The 7,820-nt window shown below is 49.9% G+C and overlaps 1 protein-coding gene across 1 annotated transcript in view; it reads right to left on the bottom strand.

Moving 5' to 3' along the window:
* The window catches only part of PACSIN1 (protein kinase C and casein kinase substrate in neurons 1), a 52,675-nt gene extending 45,244 nt beyond the window's left edge, over positions 1-7,431 (bottom strand). Inside the window, exon 1 of the mRNA XM_006907356.1 lies at positions 7,231-7,431. The gene's annotated coding sequence lies outside the window, so the exon portion shown is untranslated. The remainder of the gene's footprint in view (positions 1-7,230) is intronic.
* Between the last annotated feature and the right edge of the window lie 389 nt (positions 7,432-7,820).

The raw sequence follows: 7,820 nt of genomic DNA on the forward strand, positions 1-7,820 counted from the left end.
AATCAAGAGAAATGCTGTTAGTTACCTACAAGGGAACACCCATATGACTGGCAGCTGATTTCTCAAAAGAAACTATGCAGGACAAAAGGGTTTGACATAAAATATTTGACTTGATGAAAATCCAGGATCTACAACCAAGAATACTTTATCCAGCAAAGCTATCTAGAGTTTAAGGACAGATAAAGAGCTTCCTAGACAAAAATAAGCTGAAGGAATTTATCGCCACCAAGCCAGAATTACAGGAAATGTTGGAGGGACTTCTTTAACAGGAAAAAACATGTATCAAAAACAGGAATAAAGAAAGGTAACAACTATATTCCTATCAATAAGTACCTCAAATGGAAAAGAATTAAGTGCTCCAACCAAGAGTGCATGAATGGAAAGGAAAACAAGACCCCTACATGTTGCCTATAAGAGACTCACTTCAGATTAAAAGACACAGACTAAAAAGAGGGGGATGGAAAAACATATTGCTCTGATGGACCTAGAGGGTATTTAAATCAGACTGAGAAAGATAAACACTATATGATTTCACTTATATGGGGAATCTAAGGAATAAAAAGAACAAACTAATCAAAAACAGACTCACAAATATAGTGGACAATTTGGTGGAGAGAGGGGAGGGGAGTTTTGGGGGCGGGGACAACAGGGTGAAGGTTAAAGAAGTACAAATTAGTAGCTGAGTTAAAGAAGTACAAATTGGTAGCTGATGTATGGACACGGGGACGGGGAGCACGGCATAGGGAATACAATTAGAATGAATACATTGGCTAGGTGGAGGGTCAGGGGAGGGAGGAGCAATGGGAGGGATCGTTTTTACAAAATATATAGATGTATAACCAATACACTGTATACTTGAAACTAATTAAAATTAAAAAATAATAATAATGGTGTAGTGATTTGGTAGGGAAAATCTTTATCTTTTAGAGATACAACTTGATATATTTGTGATGAAATGATGCTTGGGATTTAGTATGAATTATTATGTGGTGGGGGTAGGGGGCAGAAATGAAACAAGACTGGCCACAAGTAGATAACAGTTGAAGTTGACTAATGTGTACATGGTTGTTCATTCTACAATTCTCTCTACTTTTAGGAAGGCTTATATTTTTCCACAATAAAAAGTTTAAAAGTAAAGGACAGAAGAAGAAACCAAGTCCAAGGGAAGGCATTGAATGGCCCAAGGTCCCTCTGTGAGTCAGTATCAGGGCTAGGACCCACCCTGGGCCTCCCAATCCCCAGCTCATACTCCTACCCCACTTCAGTTATATCTTCTCTGGCATTTGATTAAGTTTGGGCCCAGGCAGGCCAGGGGTAGAGTGTGTGGCCCTGGGGAAGGCCCAGGTTGGGCTGAGGGACGCTAGGCCTTAGCCAGGCTTTGTGAGGAGCTGGGAGAGCCCTGGGCCACCTGCCCCAGCAAGTCCAAAGAGTCCAGTCATCTCAAATATCTGGCATTTGCTCCACCAGCCTTATTTCTCACTTCCTCGTGTTCCTGAACTAATTCCCTCCCCAGCCCCTATGCCCAGCTCTCATATTCCAATTTCTGCATGTTTGTTCCTGCTGTCACTCTGCCTGGAAGGCACCTTCCATCTCTCTAAATCTACCATCCTTTCCTTCCAGGTCTACCTCCCGCAGAAGACCTTCCATGACCAACCACCCTGCCTCTGGGAGCACACCTGCCTGCACTCTAAGGGAAGCGATCATCTCCACTCCCTAACCAGAGGTGCTGGGGCACAGAGGTTAAAAGCACAGCCTCTGAATCCAGACTGCACGGGTGTGAATCCTGCCTCAGACACTTATTTGCAGTGTGATCTCAGGTAAGTCACTTAACCTCAGTTTCCACATCTGTAAAATGGGGGTAACCTCATAAGTTACTGAGAAGGCCAAGCGAGGTAATAAATATGGATAAATGGAACAGTGCCTGTTTGTGTCGGTAGACTTCAGACCCCCTTGGGCTCCCTGGAACTGTCTCCAGGGCCTGCCTCCCTCCTTTGTGCCCCCCACAGGACACCCCAGTGTCATGCACACTGTGGGTGCTCAGTCACCACTTTCATGGATACTCGGCTTCTGCAATGCTCCTTCTGCAGCCCTCCTGACACCCAGACTTACCTTCCCCGCTTTCCCATCCTGGCAGGTTTTGTCCACCCCAGGATCAGGAAGAGGAGGAAAGGAGAAACAAGAAACCAATCACAAATAAAAACTCTTCAAACCCAGTGGCAGCATCTGACTCAAATGCCGTCATGGGGGAAATGCCATTTAAGGGCTCATTTTTTTTAGATTGCTAAGAAAAATCTCAGGTATCATCGAGTGTAATTTTAATTGTTTTTATGAGGAATGATGTTTGTTGTATAAAATACAAACAGCACAGGGTGCTGAAATACACAGCAAATACTCCCTATCTTGCCTGCACTCAGCCTCCCAATTACCTGCCCCCGGAGGTAAGCTCTGCTAACCTTCAGATCTGTGGCCTTCTAGACATTTTTATGCAACATGAATATAGAAATACATATGTGTATTTTTTAATGGGATCATACTAAACACCTTGTTCTGTAAAGTGACTTGCTTTAACTTGCTAATACGTTCTGTCTTTCTAGCCAGGTATTAAGCTCTGCCCCGTTCTTTTTTCTCAATGTCCCTAGCACCTAAAATGGTGCCTGGCACACAGAAGACATTCTATCGAGATTCACTGACCAAATGAAAGAAGGAACAGCTGCCTAAAATCACATCTTCTGGAGAGGTCCTAATTATGTTATAGCCCTCCTAATGGACATTTAGCTTGGCCGCACTGACCATCCCCACCCAGGTCTCTTTGCATCCTACTAAAGGGGTGCCTGCAGGAGAAATCCCTGGACAAGGAACTGCTGGGTCAAAACTTTAATCGCTATTGCCAAAAGGGTAAAGCTGACCTACTCTCCCTGTCTGATGTGAGGGTTCCAGTCTCCCACGCCCTCTGCCACATAAGGGCTTTATTATGATGATGACTTTTATTTCTCGAGTGGATTAACCCTAATGACTCCACCCTTAATCATCAAATCTCCATTTGCCCTCTTGAATAAATAAGTATATCATTTTATTATTTCTGAGCAGCATGAGGGAACCAAAATCCACAAATAGGGAGCTACACTCTAGACAATACACAGAAGCAGTTACAGATGCAAAATTTGAAATGCCTCATTAATTTCTAAAAATGGACATGTTATTTTTTTAAAACTGTCAAATTCAAACAAGTGTGTCTTTTATCCCTCCCCCAACACAAGAAGAAGAAAATTAGGACCCTTCCACTCTCTCCCCACTCTCTACCCCTCCCCATCCCAGTCCATGGTACCAGATTTAGCAAATAAAAATAGAAGACATCTAGTTAAATTTGATTTTCAGATAAACAACAAATGAAATTTTTAGTACAAGTATGTCCTCTTTTGGAGGTTGAACACTATCGGTTGCCCCAGCTGTTGGCGGTGCTGTCGGCACATGACCCTCGGCGGCTGGCGGCCCTTTCAGGGGCTACTGCTGCTGCAGAGCCGTCTGTCAAAGGTATACCCAGTGCTGATGGCTGCTGAGGTCTAAAGGCCTGACCATTCCAAGCAAATTCGGCTCTAAAGGGCCACTCTAGCTCCAGAGCGCCCCATGGGTCCCTGAGGTGTCTTGTCCTGTTAGGTCTACACCAGAGCTCCGCTTCTCCCTCTGGCTTTCCTGCTTCCTTCTCCTGCCAAACACAGACCAGGCTTGGGGACCACTCCTCCCAAGAACACTTATCCTTGCATCTACTTCCTGGGACCCTGACCTGCCCCCACCAGTCTCCAGTCCCCACCTTCCGCCTCCAGTCCACTGGGCTGGAAACCAGCTGCAAAGTGCCCACAGTGGGCGGGTCTGGTGCTGGCTAATGGGTTTTATTTGGCTTTCCAGTACATTCTAAATTTTCCACAACAAACATGTATCACTTTGGTAAGAGGAAAAAATATTAAAAGCTTCTTTTTCTTTAAGAAAAATCTAAAACTAAAGCAAGCAGCCCCCATCCACCTGGCACCCCCACTCCTCCTCCATTGCTCCCACCTGCTTCCCCAGGACTACCCCCAAATCAGCGAGCTCCCCCACCCCAAATGCGCTCCCCTGTCCTGCCAGGCCCACAAGCAGTTTCACTTCTCCACTGAAGGGCTTCTACCACCAGCTAGCCCCTGCTGGGGGGTTACGAACACATTTATGAATGGTTTCTTAACGTACTGGGAGAAGAAACATGCTGTGTGTTCTGAGACTGGTGAGGAGAGAAAGTAATGACGGGACCAAAATGCACTCACTCATTCTACAAGTATGAGCTATGACTACTGGGTGCCAGGTATTGGGGATGCTGGGAACAAGGACACAGACCCTGCCCCCAGGGACTTCACAGGGGGGCAATAATCCAAAGCCCCCGAGGATACTGTGTGAAGGGAGGTGAGCAGAGTATGAGGATGGAGGCTCCCAGTCCAAGCCCAAACTTCCCAGAGGAAGGGAAGTCTCAGTGACCCCAGAGGGTGAGGAATGTGTAGGGAGAAAGAGGGAGAGTGTTCTAGGCAGGAAGAACAGCCCGTGCAAAAGACTGCAGGTGACAGAAGCATGACTTAGTTGAGGAATTGAAAAGTTCCGAGCAGCTGGAAGGCAGAGGGAGGATGAGAAAGGAGAGAAAGCCCTGGCAGGGGGACTACATTTTGTCTTCAGGGCAATGGGAGCCACTGAAGGATGCAGAGCAGGCGAGTGACAGACTCAAACGTGCATCTCACAAAGATTGTGCTCCTGCTCAGTGAGACCCATTGATATGGGTGTTATTATTCTGAGCATCCACAACTGTCAGTCAAACTTAATCATGCACACACTACCTTCCATGCAGGGACTTTAGCCATGAAGTGCCTGAAGCCTGTATCTCCACAGAGACCAGCATGTCCCCAGCAGCTAGGTCCACAGCCCTCTTGATCTTGCAATAGGGAATATAGGTTAAGAGCATGGACTCTGGAGCTTAGGTTCAAATCCTTGCTCCTCCACTTTCAAACTATGTGATCTTGAACAAATAACTTCTCTGTGCCTCAGCCTCCTTGTTTGTAAAATGGGGATAATAATGTACCTACCTCATCGGGCTACTGTGAGGACTGAATGAGTTAAAAATAGTTGGGACAGACCTGGCACATGGCAAATGCTGTGTACTGTTAGTTTTTACTGTTACTACTGCACTCTTTCAAACCACTTGCAAGAACAAAACCACCCTCCACCTACCTCCTTCTACCCCTGAAGCACCTCTTTCTTGCTCTCTCCACTGCTAAGAGCCAGGACAGAGCCAGAGAGGAGGAACGTCTGGGCTCTAGGACAACCAGACACTCTGACCCGGGTCTGGGGCCTTGTCTCAGCTCCCTCAAGCGCAGTGGAGAGAGCACTGCACTCAGAGCCAGGAACCGAGTGCTGCCCCTGGTTCTGCTGCTGACCTTTTCTGGGCCTCAGTTTTCCCCTCTGTAAGATGAGAACAAGAACAGCTTGCAGATGTCTTATCAGTATGGCTATCAAAGGAGCAACAAGGACTGGGAAAGAGCTCTGCGAATGTCCACGTCTGTCACGGACACCAGAACCCTTAATGGCAGCCTCTTCTGGCCTGGGTTTGCTCCTCCACACAATGGAGTCATGAGATTTGCTCAGCACTCACTATGAGGAACCCAGAGACTGAGGGCAGCCTGGTTTGGGGCTTCCAAAACTCCCTGACGCTAACCGGGACTTTCCCAAGGGCTGGGACAGAGAGACAAAGATCCCTGGTCTGAGCTGAGCACCCTAGGAAGAAAGTGCCAACCCAGGAAGACCAGACTTTCACTCAGGGCCTTCCACCAAGCCTGGGCTAGGCCAGGGCACTCAAACCAGGAGCCCAAAAAGACCCCCTGGAGACATCGAGACTGAAGCGTTAATCTCAAGATGCCATAGCTACCTATCAATTCCAGGTCTAGGAAGGGCCTAAATGGGGTTGTCCGGTATCAGTGGCACTTTGGTCCTGGGGGATGGAAGGACAGCCCAAGAAGGGGTTCATCCCCCTCTTCCAGGTTGCCACCAGAGTTCAAGTTCATTCATTCACTTTTTCCACATTTACTTGGTGCCAGACCCCGGCCAGGTGCAGGGTCCAAGACAGATAAATCAGATTCCTACCCTGAAGGCACAGATTCCTACCCTGAAGTCACTTCCAGTCTACACAGCAACAGACAAGACATAAATAGCCAAACCACAAGACTGACAGAACCCAGGGCAGGAGGCAAGGATCACACCTGGGGTAACAAAGAAGCTGCCTGGAGCAGGTGGCTTGCGAGTGGTGATTTGGACATGTGATGGAAAGGCAGGTAGGTGACGGACAGAACCTCCAAAATCATTGACAATTATGTCTGCACCCTGCTGTGCCAGAGCCAGGGCAATGTGGGTTATTTATGGTTATGCCCAGAGAAAATCGGCCACATGTGTCACTGCACGTGGGGTGCAGAGCAGGTGGGGGTGGGGGGCAGTTGGGACTTGAAGCTGATACTGGCCAAGCCCTAAGATTTGTCACTGTGTCACTTACACCCTAATGACCGTTTATTCTTTTCATGGCCTCCTGTAAGACAAAAATAAGGGAGAGAAAGAGTTCCGACAGGCAGCAAGTGGCCTGGAGAGGAGGGTAGAGTCAGGAAGACCACAGCTTCTGCTGTATCTGCCGGCCATTTAGCTTTACCTCCTTCTCTCTCTCCTCTCTGCTAACTCAGCTGTGAGGGAAGGGGCAGAAGGACAGAAGAAAATATCTTTAATTGTAAATCAGACAGGGCGCAGGGAGCATCAGCTGCTGTGTTTCTCTCCAGCCCACTCTGATCCATAAACAGCCTATGCACCAAGGTGGCAACAGCTCACCCTTCCTGCTGGTACCTGAATGTCCCAGGCCAGAGATTCGGACCCCAGAGGCCCGGGTCTCAGCTTCCCAAGGAACCCATTTCCTGCGTTTTCCCGTGGGTAAAGGCCTCTGCCGCCAGCTCCCTCTCCCAGGGGCCCACAGTAGGGGCATCCTGGCATTGCCTATGGGATGCTCGCGAGCCCCAGCTCTTGCAAAGCACCCTCGGCCATGCGCTCACCTCTCGCCAGGTAACTACCCAATCCTCCCTCGTGCTCTCGCCGGGAAGACGCCAGTCTCTGCGCCCACCTTCAACATGCACTCCGTAACTGGACCCCCTCTCACCACAACCTCTATCAAAGGGCCAGACCCCCTACCTGGGGGCAGGAGCGCTCAGCACCATCGGCGGCGCCACCGGGCCTAGCGGGGCTTCTGGGGCCCGGCCTCAAGCCGGGACGACTTCTTTGGGGAAGAGGAGGTTGCGCTGCCCGCGCCGCCGCCGCTACCGCGTCTCAGGGATCTCGCCCGGGCTGCGGGAAGGAGGAAGGTCAGAGCTGGGTGGGGAGGCGGGGAGGGGGACGTGCACAGATGCGCGCAGATTAGAGAGGCATTTTTAGCGAGCCAATGGCGGGCGGCGCAGGGCGGCGCGGTTCCTGCGCAGGTGGAGGCGCCGCAGTTGCTGAGGAGGCAGCAACCCGCTTAGCTGGAGCTGGCGGCGGGGGGTGGGGGACGCACCTCCCGCGGCCCCCGGGCCAGCGTCTTTCTCCAGAGGGTGCTTCAGCCCCGGGCAGAGGGGTCTGCGGCAGAGGGTGCAGGGAGCATCTCCTTTGCGCCCTTCTCCTGGGCCCCTCCTGCAGGCGCGCTGTGGACCCAAGAGCGTTGCTCCCTTCCCCCCTCTGCCCTTTCCCCACCTCCTTGGACATTCCTCCGGCCCTGTCTGTTGGTTTCTGGTCTCTCCTAATGCAGC

Source organism: Pteropus alecto, unplaced genomic scaffold, assembly GCF_000325575.1.
Source record: "Pteropus alecto unplaced genomic scaffold, ASM32557v1 scaffold202, whole genome shotgun sequence".
Taxonomy (NCBI): domain Eukaryota; kingdom Metazoa; phylum Chordata; class Mammalia; order Chiroptera; family Pteropodidae; genus Pteropus; species Pteropus alecto.